The following is a 14111-nucleotide window of genomic DNA, read 5'->3' on the forward strand; positions in this document are numbered from 1 at the left end:
ATTGTTGTTGATAAACACAGAGATGGTGGTGATAAGATCAATAGTTTTTCAAAATCGTCTTGTGCTAGATTTGTTATTAACAAAAGAAGGCGGAGTCTGTTGGATTTTGAAGGTTTCACAATTTTGCACTTATATTCCAGATAAAAGTAAGAATTTGCAGAAGTATATCTGGAATATTTCAGGGTTGACGAAGGATTTGAAAGAGTTGGAAGCAACTGGGGAATGGGAAGCTATTGGAGATGGATTATCTGCTATAGGCAGATGGTTTGGAAACTTGGGAAGTGGAGTTGAAAGTTTTGTGTTGAGGCCGTTGTTGGCCATTTCAATATTGGTAATAGTTTTGTGGGTTTGATGCAAAATCTTTCAGAAGAGAAGGAGAATTCAGAAGGGTTGGAAGAGAAGGAAAGCAGAGGTTGTGCTGAAAGATAGTGTAATTAATACAATCATATGAAGCGCCTGAAGGATTCAAGGCAAAAGCTGTACAAAACAATGAGTTTTTAGAGAGCCTGATTCGAGAATGAAAAGGGATTTGTGATGACTCTAAAAGTTATCAGAGGGAGGGTTAAGAGAGAGTAGGTTGGCTCTGCCACTATGCCTTTTAAACATGAATGTGAAAGGGTGGACACTTGTCTGCATAACATGAAGAAATCTTTTTATTGAAATGATGCAGCTGCTATACATACGAATTACGTGCACAGTTGGATGCTACATTTTAAGCAAGTTACATAAAATCATTGTTTCAAGCATGTTATGCAATAGTGTTTTTGAAGTATTATTCTACATATTTGTGTTTCATTGGCTCGGCTGGAGTGAAGGCCACGTATATTTTATTGTGCCTAACCTCCAATGTGGAGTTGCTTTTGCATATTTTTTTTGCAAGCTGAAGGTGTCAGGATCCAAGGCTGAGTTAATGAGGAGCGCATTGCAGTAGCACCCGTCGCGAGCTAAGCAGACAGTGAAAATCTTTGTGGGGCCCTGTTAGGGGGCCCCTGCACTGCCCATGCCAGGCCCCACGACACCCGTTCCCGCCAGCCTCTTCCTGGCGGTGTAAACCGCCAGGAACAGGCTGGCGGGAAGGGGGTCGGAATCCCCATGGCGGCCTTGCAAGCAGCGCCGCCATGGAGGATTCCCTGGGCCAGGGGAAAACCGGCGGGAAACCGCCGGTTCCCCTTTTCTGACCGCAGCTTTACCGCCGCGGTCAGAATGGCCCGGGAAGCACCGCCAGCCTGTTGGCGGTGCTTCCTCTGCCCTCCACCCTGGCGGTTTGAAACCGCCACGGTCGGAATGAGGGCCATAGTGTGTGGTTCACTGAGTTACACTGTAATTGCTCTGACTAACTTGATGCAGGTTCTCCATATCCCTTGGAACTGAGAAGAAAAGATTCATCGGACCCCAGATTTAGAGAGAGGGCGCCAGTACTGGCTCACGTTCTGTAGATGAATGGATTGCAAATCCTAGCATGCTGACATTGCACCAATTGGTTACCAGAAGCAATCTTCTCTTTAATTGGTTTCCTGGAGAACCAGTTAAAAAATATGGCCCGTATTTATACTTTTTTTAGCGCCGCATTTGCGTCGCTTTTTGACGCAAAACGGCGCAAACCTACAAAATACAATGGTATTTTGCAAGTTTGTGCCGTTTTTGCGTCAAAAAACGACGCAAATGCGGCGCTAAAAAAGTATAAATACGGGCCTATATCTCTCCAGGGACCAAACTAAAGGATGTCAATGTCTCTGTGGGAGGAGACTGTACTGGCTTATTCAAGCCCAATTGCAAGTCTTGTTGGACCTCTCGGAAATAGTTCCTGACACCTTTCAACTGTAAGTGGCATGCCCTTAAATCCACAGCACTCTCACTGGAACCAAAAGTTACGATCATTAGTCTGAGAAAATTCCCTGTTTAAAGGTAGTAACTCTGCATTTAAACATGATTATGACCTTGGTATGAATATATTACCATCATTGTAAGACAGCCTGCTTTACAAATGTTTTAAAAATCTGAATTAAAGGGTATTGTGTTGATGTTTGTCTTTAAAAATACGGTAAAGTAACTACAAATCATTACCTATAAAATGTTTTTATAACCCAGAAGAATATTCCAAAGTCACAGTACATCTGAACAGTAGCTTAACACACAATATTTGTGTTTAGAACCGCTGTCTATCAATATTTTATGACGCTGGCCCATCCCTCACACAAGAATCACACATAACTGAACAGTGCCTTAGTAGTGTGGCAAAGGGTCTTGAGAAGGAAGGTAAAAGAGTTGCACGTGATATATAAATGTAAAAGATCTCTGAGCAACTGATTCCAACAGATCGAGACCACTTTGGTTGATTCTAAATAATACACAGAAGACACAGGGGGTCATTCTGACCCTGGCGGTCATTGACCGCCAGGGTCAACGACCACGGGAGCACCGCCAACAGGCTGGCGGTGCTCCCAAGGGCATTCTGACCACGGCGGTATGGCCGCGGTCAGAAAGGGAAAACCGGCGGTGTCCCGCCGGTTTTCCGCTGCCCTGAGGAATCCTCCATGGCGGCGCAGCTTGCTGCGCCGCCATGGGGATTCCGACCCCCTCACCGCCATCCTGTTCCTGGCGGTTGTGACCGCCAGGAACAGGATGGCGGTGAGGGGTGTCGTGGGGCCCCTGGGGGCCCCTGCAGTGCCAATGCCATTTGCATGGGCACTGCAGGGGCCCCCGTAAGAGGGCCCCACTAAGATTTTCAGTGTCTGCCTTGCAGACACTGAAAATCGCGACGGGTGCAACTGCACCCGTCGCACCCTTCCCACTCCGCCGGCTCCATTCGGAGCCGGCTTCCTCGTGGGAAGGGGTTTCCCGCTGGGCTGGCGGGCGGCCTTCTGGCGGTCGCCCGCCAGCCCAGCGGGAAACACAGAATACCCAAGGCGGGCTTCTGACCGCGTAGCGGTATTCTGTTGGGGGAACTTTGGCGGGCGGCCTCCGCCGCCTGTCAAGGTTGGAATGACCCCCACAATGTTGAATATGGCTCAGTTCTATTTATAGAGTGTATAACCCCATCTTTGATTTCCATGTGTTCTAGATGTCAGATAACATTAATGGTGGATCAATCAGTGAACCAAGAAGATTTTTATATGTTTGAAAACCACACTGTTCATCTCTTTTATTTGCTTGTCATTTTTTTTATAAATTGCTACTTAACTGGGATAGTGTCACCACATTGTACAATAAAAACAAATATGAATCACAAAGCAATCCCTGCCATAGAACCCAGTAAACTATTTGTCAACAGAACGTATAAATGTGTGTTGTTAACGGTTAAGCCTCAAAATAGGCAGAGAACAAGAGCACATATAGTTCAAAGAATAAGAGTTGGGTAAAGGGAGCAGAAATGAGCAGACGAGTGAAAGGGGTGTGGTTGTCCTGCAAAGGATACAAAGGCTTGCAAAGTTTAAGCACTGAGTAAAATGTATATGGTGAAAATAGATAATGTAGCCTTCAAATCAATTAAGAAGTAATAACATCGAGGGGAGGAGAATTTGAAAAATACAGTGAGATACAGAAGTAGGTTTTGAAATGTTCAGGTAGGGGGGTGTAGTAGCACAGAGGTTTCTGAATCGGGAAGGAATACATTAGAGAGATAGAGTTCAAACTGTAGGGAAGGAGCTCAATTTGATTCTGGTTAGAATAGCAGAGGAAGGGGCAAAAGGAGGCAAAGTGATAAAAGGGTATCTAGAAGAGAATCACAGTGCTTATCCCAGAGTATAAAACATTGCACTTTTAGTTATTTGCAGAACGTCTTGAGATCTTTTGAGCATCTCCGGGCAACTGGGGGAGAGTTCCAGATAGAAGGGAATGCTACAAAGATTGTTTGGCGGCTTTGCAAGTTCTGGATTTTTTTTCACTTCCAGTCTTAGTGTGCCAGTGCCTCTGACATTCTTATTGTCCTCCGCAATTATGAGATAAGTTCTGAGATATTCCAGGTGTTGATTTTATACGGCCTTAAAAGCAATGTAGCCCAGACTGAATTTGATCCTAGCTTCTAGAGGAAGCCAGTATAGATCTTTTAATAAGGGGTATATGTGGTCATATTTTCTAGTGCCAGATAGCATCCTGGCCAGAGACTGAACACCAGCTTTCTTTGGCGCTATGGAGGAGCTTGGAAGGCCTCATAAAATGGAGTTACTATCATCTAACCGAGCATGTACTGAGGTGTGTAACACAAGCCCTAGCAGCAAGTGAGAGGTGTGGGGGAGGTGACCCCTCACCCCCAAAACCTTCAGGGGGTTCCCTTCCACTACTCTCAATGAATATCTGTTGAGATTTTGGAGACTCCAGGACCACTCATCACATTCTACAGAGAGGCCTTGTCTTTTGCGTTACTTCACTGCAAGTACCGTGGCCTGTACCTATGCAGAAGTCATGATGGTGTAATAGGGGTAAAAGCTTATTTTAATGATTAAAGTGATGCTCTTGCACAGTTGATGGAATGAGCAATCTGAGAATTAATTGACAGATTTGGTCTTTGGATCGATACCAGTGATTTCTCTTCATCTACCACTACTGTAGCACTCTACTCCCCAAATGGGCAAGCAAAATTCAGGAGTGCTGGGCCATCCCTCGGACCACGCAACATTCACCAAGGGCTGCCAAGAGTAAAGGATGTGTTGAACAGCTCTCAGTGATGCGTGGGCTCTCCTAGAGGCAATGCGGCTCACCGGAATTGTGAAATGATCCAGGAAGATACCGGAAAAGTAGAGAAACAGCAGGTGTGACACCAAGATAACAGCAGGTGGACAGTCAGGGCCACATGCCACACAGGCCTTGAATACATGAAGACTAATAACATTCTCTGGAACTCTGCAGCACAGGGATCCAGCACCTGATGAGGAAACAGAAATGCCCTGAAGAATTCTACACAAGTCTCCACAAGCACAGATTTTCCCCAGTTGGCAGGTCTCTGTGTCATGACTCTCTAGACCACTGGATCAGGGTTTAGGACCCGCACATAGCATCACTGACTGGGTAGTCTGTGGCAGTTCCACCTCATCCACACCTTTCAGGCTTTCGGAAAATGCTCCTGAGTCAAAAAGGTGTTCAAATAAATTTGAATCCTAAAGCGGTTTTCTTTGATTGTTGTAAAAAGGCCTATATTCCTGGTGGTCATCCGCTCTTACCAGAATTACGAAGGGTCATGTTTGAAAAAGCATCATTAAGTTGTACCTTAGATGTCCGTGTCAGATGAGCCCTTGATCCCCTTGTATGCCGGCTGTACATGCACCTTGCTTTCTGCTTATGTATCGATTAACAGTTTTGGTACAGTGGTATCCTGGGCAACATGGACAAGTGAGTGCTCTTATTTCTCTTGAAAATAATGTCAAATACGGTACCCAAAATGATTCATAATGATTAAATGATCCTTCGATAGTGGCTACAACAATTCCCACTGTAAAGATGTCCCACAATTTGAAAAGTCATTCTCTGCATTTGGGTATTCTAACTTTTCCCAAACATGCAGCAATTGCCTGTTTTACCCCACACAGTACTATTGACATGATCTTTCCTTTTTTCAAGTGTAGCAGGAATGTTTATGGGTTTGCAATACCTAAGTGTAGCAGGAAGCGGTGATTGGAGAGAATGCAGCGGACAATACTGTGGAAAAGGGGCCGCTGACTCAGTCCCTGGGGGTGTTAGCGCATCTAGTCCTTAGTAAGTAAACTTACAAGGGGACGCATATAGGTCGATGAACCTTTTGGATCGTATGGAGTATCCTAGTCAAGCGGTAATCAATGGATCATCAATAAACATATCAATCAACATGAAACATCAAGAAAAGCCCTATCTAATAAGAAAATACCATCACTCTCAAAAAGGTTAATCGTTTTTAGTCCCTATTAGTTAGAATTCTAATCAAAAACCTTTATTCAACTTTATTGTTAATCAAACTTTATTAGCATCATAAGCAACAATTCACCAAGATTCATTGATATGCAAAAACGAGCATCAGCATAAGTCCGCAAATTCTTTAACATTTGAATAATTCAGCAATGCAAGTCAGTCAGTCAACGGTCACCGTTAAGTCACCCTTGTCAGCCTACCTAACTCAAATTAGCATCAGCATGTGGGTCTGCATGCGAAAACAATTTAGACAAAAATCACTAATTTGGAAAAATCTATCTAGAGAGAGAAAACATTTTAAAACAGCGCAGTTGGTACCTAGAAGAAAAAGCACACGTTAGTCAGCCATATTGTTATAGCTACCTATCCAAGATAGATCAGCAATGAGTCAGTCTTCGTCTCCCAGGTCATAAGTATCAGGCTCACAGAGAGTAAGCTCAATTATCAGCACTTCGGACAGCGTCTCCAAACTTCATCAACTTTCGCCTGTCCGCTCTGATTTTCCTTCCCTTGTCAAGACTTTTTATTAGGGTCTCTCAGTCCGTCCCACAAATTGCTAATTGGTCAACCTTATCAGGGGTTATGACTCTAACCTATAGTTTTTGATTACCGCTTGTTTGCGTTGGTTCAAGCATCAAGTTCTATTAGTGTGATTGGTCCTTCTGTCGATGAGAACATCATCCGGCTCTTCAGGTAACAAAGTTGTTGCCCACAGTCTTTTAGTCCGTGCCTCTATGTTTCAAGTCCTGTGAAAGTACGTTTAGCGTACTCTACACATAATTGTATCAATTTGTCCTCGTCATCTTCTGTCCTCTGGTACATTTGCAGAACTTTCTAGCAGAGCCCGTCTGAACTCTGTGCATTTCAAGGTCCTTTTCTCCAGTTCCAGTCCTCTGCAGCTCATTGCGTCTCCACATTTAAGCAAGCAAGGCCCAGTGCCGACCTGGCCTCTTGTTCAGCTAATTTAAGAATATGAAGCATCATAAAACATAAGTTATACATCCAAATATGACATATTAATAGATACTTTTTAATATTTTTTCATTATTTTAGCATTGTTAACACACATGATGACCACTCCCTGTGGGCACATTTTACTCATACACGTTATTTTCAATTATTAGTTTCTTTTATCAATATTTCTCATTCGTATGTATACGCAAATTATTAGAAATTTCTCATATTAGCATATCTACTCCAACATGGGTAAGATGAGGAGTTCCTCACCCGGAAGTCTTTACGACTTATGGGTTACGGGAATTGAAGAGGAGGACGCCAGAGATGAGAAGAGGAGGGCAGAGCTGAGGAGAGGAGAGAGGACCGCGGAGCCCACACGGAACGAAAGAGTGAGGACAGCGGAGACAACACAAAGGCAAGGAGCGTGGACAGTGGAGACAACATGGACTAGAGAAGCGAGGACAGCACAGACCACGTGGATGGGAGGAGCGAGAAGAGCAGGAAAAGAGAGACCGGAGTGAGAGGAGGCGAAGACCGAGCATCAGGGGGACAGCCAGCGCCTACTCCCAGCCAAATTCCCGGAGGAACGTGGCTGAACAACGTACGATTCCCCTTAGGGGGAGGATAGGGGGGGAGGAAGGGTGGTGGAAAGGGCGGGAAAGAAGGCCAGGATCACTGATGAGTGCATGTGAAACCACCCACCCCAGTAACACTGGATATTGTCCTATGCACCTTGGAGCACCTACCAAATCTTAAATGCACTATAAAGGTTCTTTCATGGTTGTCCCTCACTAGCCCCACCCCTTTTCTATAACATATCGAAAAGCATTTACCTGACGCCTTGCATCCTTTCATGTTCCCGAGGTGATGTCCTCCAGCGCAACCACCACCTGGGGAGAAAAAGAAGGCAGAAACCAGTTACCCTAAAGGAAGAAAAATATAAAAAGGAATAAAGGAAGGAGAACACACAAGAACCTAAGCCACTCTTACTCTGTCCTAACTCAAAATTAAAATAAAACAATTGTATCTATAGAAAAAGAGAGAGCATCCTACTTACTATTGACAAGGGACAAACAGCCGACGGGGGGAGTAGGGCAGCCACACTAAGATTGTGCAAGATGGAATTCAAGGAACGCCAGTTAGGGGGATGAGTGTCTTTTGCATCTAGACTGCTTGTCCACTATATTTGTAAGGTAGGTCACTACCAGAAAAGATGGATTATGGTGCCATCTGTGTCGCATTCTCGCCATCACTTATTCTATTCCCACTTTTTCTTGGAGATATGATACCAGCAGGACACAAATTTACAAGGTGCTTCTGGCGTGGCTGTTTTAGCAGTGTTGAGGGTTCTTATGTGGATCTCTTTCCACTCATTCCTGCACAATGTCTTTTCTATTTCTGTTGATTTGCATTTTAGCATTGACAGCTGAAACCAATATGAAGAAGACGGAATGTTGTAATGCTTAGTGGCATGCTGTTAGGAGAAATAAATTAAGTTTAATCATAGAATCTATGGGAGTGGAGCATTCTTCTTTTTGGATTTGATATATATATATATATATATATATATATATATATATATATATATATATATATATCCATATATATATATATATATATATATATATATATATATATATATATATATATATATATATATATATATATATATATATATATATATATTAATAATAAATATATATATTCACTTTAAAAAACATAGGTTACAGGGACGTTATGGTTAAGCTCATATTAAGCTCATATTTTAAACATACAAACCACAGAAATTCAGCTGTTAAAGTTATCTCCAGTCACGGTTTGCAGATCACAGAGGGGGTGGGGCAGCACGCAGGGGGAACACACATTACATTAGAAAATATATATTTTTTCAAAACACTTATTTCCACTCCAGTGCTGCTCCTCTTTCTCGCTGGCGCTGCAGGCACAAGCTCCCAGCCTGCCCTGCAGCCAATCCTGATGCTGCTCAGAGTAGTGTCAGGATTGGCTGGGAGCACCTAGCCAGGGCGCTCCCAGGCAGACTGGAAGCCTGTGCAGGCTCTCTCCAGCTCTGCAACTCTGTTGAGCCTTCTGGGCATGTGTGTTTCGCCGGCCCGAGACGGCTGGCCAAACATACATGTGCAGTGAGGGGGAGTGCTAAACACAGTTTATAGTCGTTTTGGGGGAAAAAGTTTGCAACTGCCGCTGTTGGTGGGGGACATCGCTCCTCCGCCCTCATGGAGGACCCTCCCCTTGTTATCTCAAGTAACAACACCTCGTGCTCTAAGGTAACTATCATTCGCGCTCCTGCCACGCACAGTTTTTTCATCAGAAATTATACAGCAAATATTACATTGATATTATCAATGATGTTATTAAAGATGCTGTAATTTGTTGGGTAATTAGCATTGCAACTATAAGAGCTGAATCTCTATGATTTAGAATTTTTAAAATATGAGCCTAACTGTAACATCTCTGTAACCTTTGGTTTTCTAAGTGAAGTTCTATGTTTTTTTAATTCTATTTCCTAACTATAAAGTCCCCGTAACCTGTGTTGTTTCAGTGAATTTCTATGGTTAGCCACAGGGCCTGGTATGTGGCCAGGCCCTTTGACCAACCCCCTATACCCACCCAACCTTGCACTGCACATGGCCAGTGAGGTTGGAAACAGGGCCTCACCTGCGGCCAGTCCCTGCAGCCAACCCCCAACCAACTAACCTCATGCTGCGCACAGCCTTTGGCCATGTGCAGCTACAGTGGTCTGCAGGTCTGCATGGCCCTCGCTCCTACGGCTGATTTTGACCCAGGGGACCCCATACCCTGGGGCTCAGCATTAATATTTTCACTTCTTTGGGTGAGGGGCCAGCTTGGCCCACATCACCAGCCCAATCTTGGCCCCAGGGATCCCATCACCCAGGGCCCAGCCATGTGAGTTGGGTGCCCCCGGGCATCCAGTGGACAATGTTGGAGACCGTGGGGGGAGCCTGAAGGCCCCTGCGGTCCCAGCAGGCGCCCCACCTCCTGTGGGAGCCTGCATTGCTGTCAGAGTAGCTCCCTTTCTATGAAAGCAATGTTTCCTCTGTTTCCCTGTCTGCATTTCTATGGGAAGGGAAGCAAAGGAACCCTATGCTCGCATCGAGGGAGAGTTGTTTGACAGCTCTCCCTCACTGTGAGTAGAGTGTTTGCTCTGAATTGGTGGCAGCTGTCAAAGCTGCCACCAAGTGAGAGCAAACAGCTATGTCCCGCGACGTAGCAAGAGCCAGCCCTGGGGTTTGGTGGTCCCCAGGGCCATCAGAGGCTCTTCGAGGGAGGCCGTGTGGCCCCACTCCAAAGAGTACTGCCCTGGGAAGATGGTGGTCCCCAGGGCTGCGGGGTGGCCGCACGCCTCCTGCTTTGCATCTGATTAAGGCTCCAGGGAGGAGGCAGTCCCTGAGGCTTCAGGGGGATCCAGGCAATCCCCCCGCATTGAATTTGATTAAAGCCCTGGGGAGGTGGCGGTCCCCGAGGCTGTTGGGGGTAGGAGGGGAGTGCTGCCCTCCCACCCCACCCCCCCCACATAGAATAACAATTAAGACCCAGGGAGGTGGCAGTCCCTGGGGCTGAGATAAACCCAGGAGGCGGGCACAGTGCGGTATTTTAAATCTGCCCCGGGACCTGGCCAAGCTGGGGACTTTAATCAAACAAGTGCAAGAGACCGCACTTGTTTTTTTTTTTTTAATCTTTACAGCGAATTCACGATGATGTCGTGAAATAGCAGAAAAAAAATATTTTTTTTAAACTGCTTTTTTTGCTTTGGCGGGGTCCCCTGCACCAAAGCTAGGAGGTCAGGGTGTCTCTTCTCTGACCACTTTCCCTTATGTGTGTTTTTTGTGGGACTCGGCTGAAGCAGAGTCTCAAGATGGCTGCCAACACTTCCTGGTTGAAGTGTTGGCAGCCAATCAGAGCTGTGCATTTCCCTGCATGAGCTTGTTATGATTTGCGAAGTCTTTGCGATCTCAGATATACAAAGTTGGATTTCCTTTAATTTCTCCTAAACTACTAAACAGATTTACACCAAACACCCTAAAAGCACAATCTGTGTACCGACAGCTAGTTCTCTGCCACATTTGGTGTAATTCCATCCAGTGGTTTTGCCTGTAGTTTTGTTCAAAGGTCCTATGGGAATTAACATAGGAAACACAACTTTTTGACCCCCCCTTTTTTCTCCGCCTCTCCTTGACGGATCACCCTGAAACTTTCTGTGCGCAACAAGTATCACCAGCACACTTTTTGGGGGAATTTTTTGTGAAGATCCGTCAAACGGTGCCAAAGATATAGGCAAGCCAAAAAATGCTTTTCTTATGTGAACATGGTCCTAACTATAACTACCAACTGGTGACTGCCAGTATATTTGATATATATCTATATATATATATATATATATATATATATATATATATATATATATATATATATATATATATATACACACACACCAGTTTCATGTTGTATTCCTTTGACAGAAAACAACAATTATATTTAGTAAGAGGTCTGCATGCCATTGGCTTGATGGCGAGATTGAGCAATCAGTGTCTGATCTGTGTGTGTTTCAATTTCTCTCTTTTACAGATATTAATTTCTGTTTTTTTTATTTTGGAATGATCGGATTTCTGTTACCTGAAACATATCCCATTCTCTCTTGCATCCTCTTTTTATCTTCATATTTCAAAATGTCTGTCCTTTTCTTCAGGGACTTCAGCAAATTTTTGCTTTTCTAGCAGGGGCTAGTGGGGATGGAAATGTGGTGAGATTTCCTCCTATTGCCAAACTGCCCCATACTTGCAGAGTGGATCTTGTGACGAGAAAGGGGTGGAGACCCCTTGCTCTATCCTTCCTTGACATCTATGGGATATGCCCCCACACATTTTTAATACAGCATAACAACAAACACAGCTACAACCTAGATTTTGAATGGTGTTGAGTTAGTTTATGGTGAGGCGTTGTTATTAGTTAAAAGTATTGGGGTTGCAACATTACTGAATTCATTCATCTTTGAGGGAAATTCCCACTTGTTTTCACACCGAGTTATTCTATGATAGAGGTACAAAGAAGCTAAGAGTGCTGTGCAGTCCTATAACAGCTGGTTTGATGTCTGGCAGTGGTTTTTAAGGTAAACAATCTGTGTTTCCTAATGCTGCAATGTTTTGAGCCAAAAAGCAAAAAGATTTTAATACTGTGCCTATTTTTAGGGTCAAGCGTGTGCAAGCACTCTTGCCCTTGTAATCTCTCTGTGGGCTTATAACCACGCCTATCAGTTTGGTTGGTTTGTGGGCTTGTTTTTTAAATTTTGGTTGATTTCATTAGTGAAAGGCATGCATACATCATACCTTTTCCGGTGTTTAGCCCTCCTCTACAGCACCGGTAAACTACTGAAAACATACGAGGCTCTGTGTTTTCCGAATGGCTTCTGAAATATTTATTTTTATTTCCTGCGCAGCGCGATCTCACTGGGCAGTAGTTGAGCACTTTGTATGACATCGACCCTGTTACATGGATAATTCTACTTTTGCTGCTTACATGGATAATTCTACTTTTGCTGGTTACATGGACAATTGCACTTTTGCCTATACATTCCACTGCGAGCAAACTTCTGTTTCCTTTTCTGTGTCTCCTTCACGCTCATGGTGACCGTCGGCTCGCATATGTGAAACTGTTTTACTTTTCATTATCAGTTTATGTGGCAAGAGAAGTCCAGTTAAAAGTTTACAACGCTAATAGCTCTAACTCGAGCAAATGCGAGACCCATTGCATTGCAAATGCTGGTTATTCTTTGTGGTTGAAAATGCTGACTAGTTACAGAACCTTCACTGACTAGCAGTTACTATTAGAACTACCAGAGAGGCTAAACAGTGTAGTCAGTATCTGATATACTACTGCAAGCGTTTGTTATGCCCCTGTCGTGGCAAAGCATCCAGGCATTTTTGGGTTTTCCAGGGGTCTTAGGGTCCCTAGTCCTACACAATCAGCTACCAAGGAAAATACAAAGCCTACAGTACAGGTCAGCGTTTACCTGGTGGCGTTGTGTTTTTCTTATCACCAAGTGCTCCTTAAGAATAAGCTTATTAGACTCCAGTTGCTGCAGGGAGCCTTAGTCTCAAAACATTTTCCAGGTCCTAGAACAGCTACTATATTTGTTGAGTACTGACATTAAACTTCAGTGCCCCATGGCCCTAGGTATTGTTGCACAGCCAATGGATTAGCCAAGTGCTCATTGTGTACTCAGTCTTCCCACGGGAGGTCAGTCATCAGTCAAAGCAAGCTTGTGATGGTGCCATTGGTTTGCAACACAGGTGCAGTGAGGCATGGTGACCATAAACAATAAATATCAAGGCCCAGTGAAAGTTAGACATTTTAAACATCATTCATAACTTTTTCATATTTAAGTATCACAGTAGTCAGAAACAAATGAAAACAATCTGTGAAGAGCCACCACTTGCTAATGGAAAGTAAAGAATGTCCACACTGTACTTCAGCAACTATTCAATGTAAATATGGACATATGAAAACCTGTACACAGTTGATTGTACTTCTAGACTTGTAAAATGTGTGCGTTTGCTGCCTGCTGATATTTAGCAGCTTCCAGGTGGGCTCATTCCTTGGTTTAGGCCAGGATTATATATTGTCTTGTGTACCACCAATGTTCATATGTACAGAATTTCTTTTCAAAACGGTATGATTACCAATCAATAAATGCTGAACGTGCCATCAGACCCAGCAAAAATAATATTGAATGGATGTAAGATTTTCATAAGTTAAGTTACAGACGTAGTAATAGCAAGTGGGCACCAGGTTTTTAAATACATCACATAAAAATACTTATATGGCGAATCACAATACATTCTTTTTTTATCCTCATTCACGACTAGTCTTAATGCCTTCTTCGATGCTGCAACATAAAACACTGAACCAGAGTGGGTGTTCATCACAAGCAGTTTTACAAAACTGTGTAAATGGTTTAATTACAAGATTTACTCTCCGGAACCTAAGTAGTGAAGTGAGCAATCTTTACGTATCCTGCTGCATCTTGTATTTTATGTTTAATTCTCATCTTAAAACTCACAGGGGCATGAGCCTCAGCTGTCCATTAAATCACAGGAATTTATTTACAAACCTAAAGCAGAGATAGTTGCACGCGTTTCCATCCTGTTCCATAGAACAGCAACATTTGGTCTGTATTCCTTTAATCAATGGCATTTGCAATCCCAGAATAGTTCAGAGCAGGCTTAACTTGGTGGATCTTT

General features: G+C 43.8%; 1 long non-coding RNA gene across 1 annotated transcript in view; it reads right to left on the reverse strand.

The window, feature by feature from the left end:
- Positions 1-5959: 5959 nt before the first annotated feature.
- LOC138284533 (uncharacterized) overlaps positions 5960-14111 on the reverse strand; it is a 38204-nt gene continuing 30052 nt past the window's right edge. The window contains exons 3-4 of the long non-coding RNA XR_011201414.1: positions 7668-7724; positions 5960-6836 (exon numbers count right to left, since the gene is read on the reverse strand). This is a non-coding gene — a long non-coding RNA (uncharacterized lncRNA). The remainder of the gene's footprint in view (positions 6837-7667; positions 7725-14111) is intronic.

This window comes from Pleurodeles waltl, chromosome 3_1 (assembly GCF_031143425.1).
Source record: "Pleurodeles waltl isolate 20211129_DDA chromosome 3_1, aPleWal1.hap1.20221129, whole genome shotgun sequence".
NCBI lineage: Eukaryota > Metazoa > Chordata > Amphibia > Caudata > Salamandridae > Pleurodeles > Pleurodeles waltl.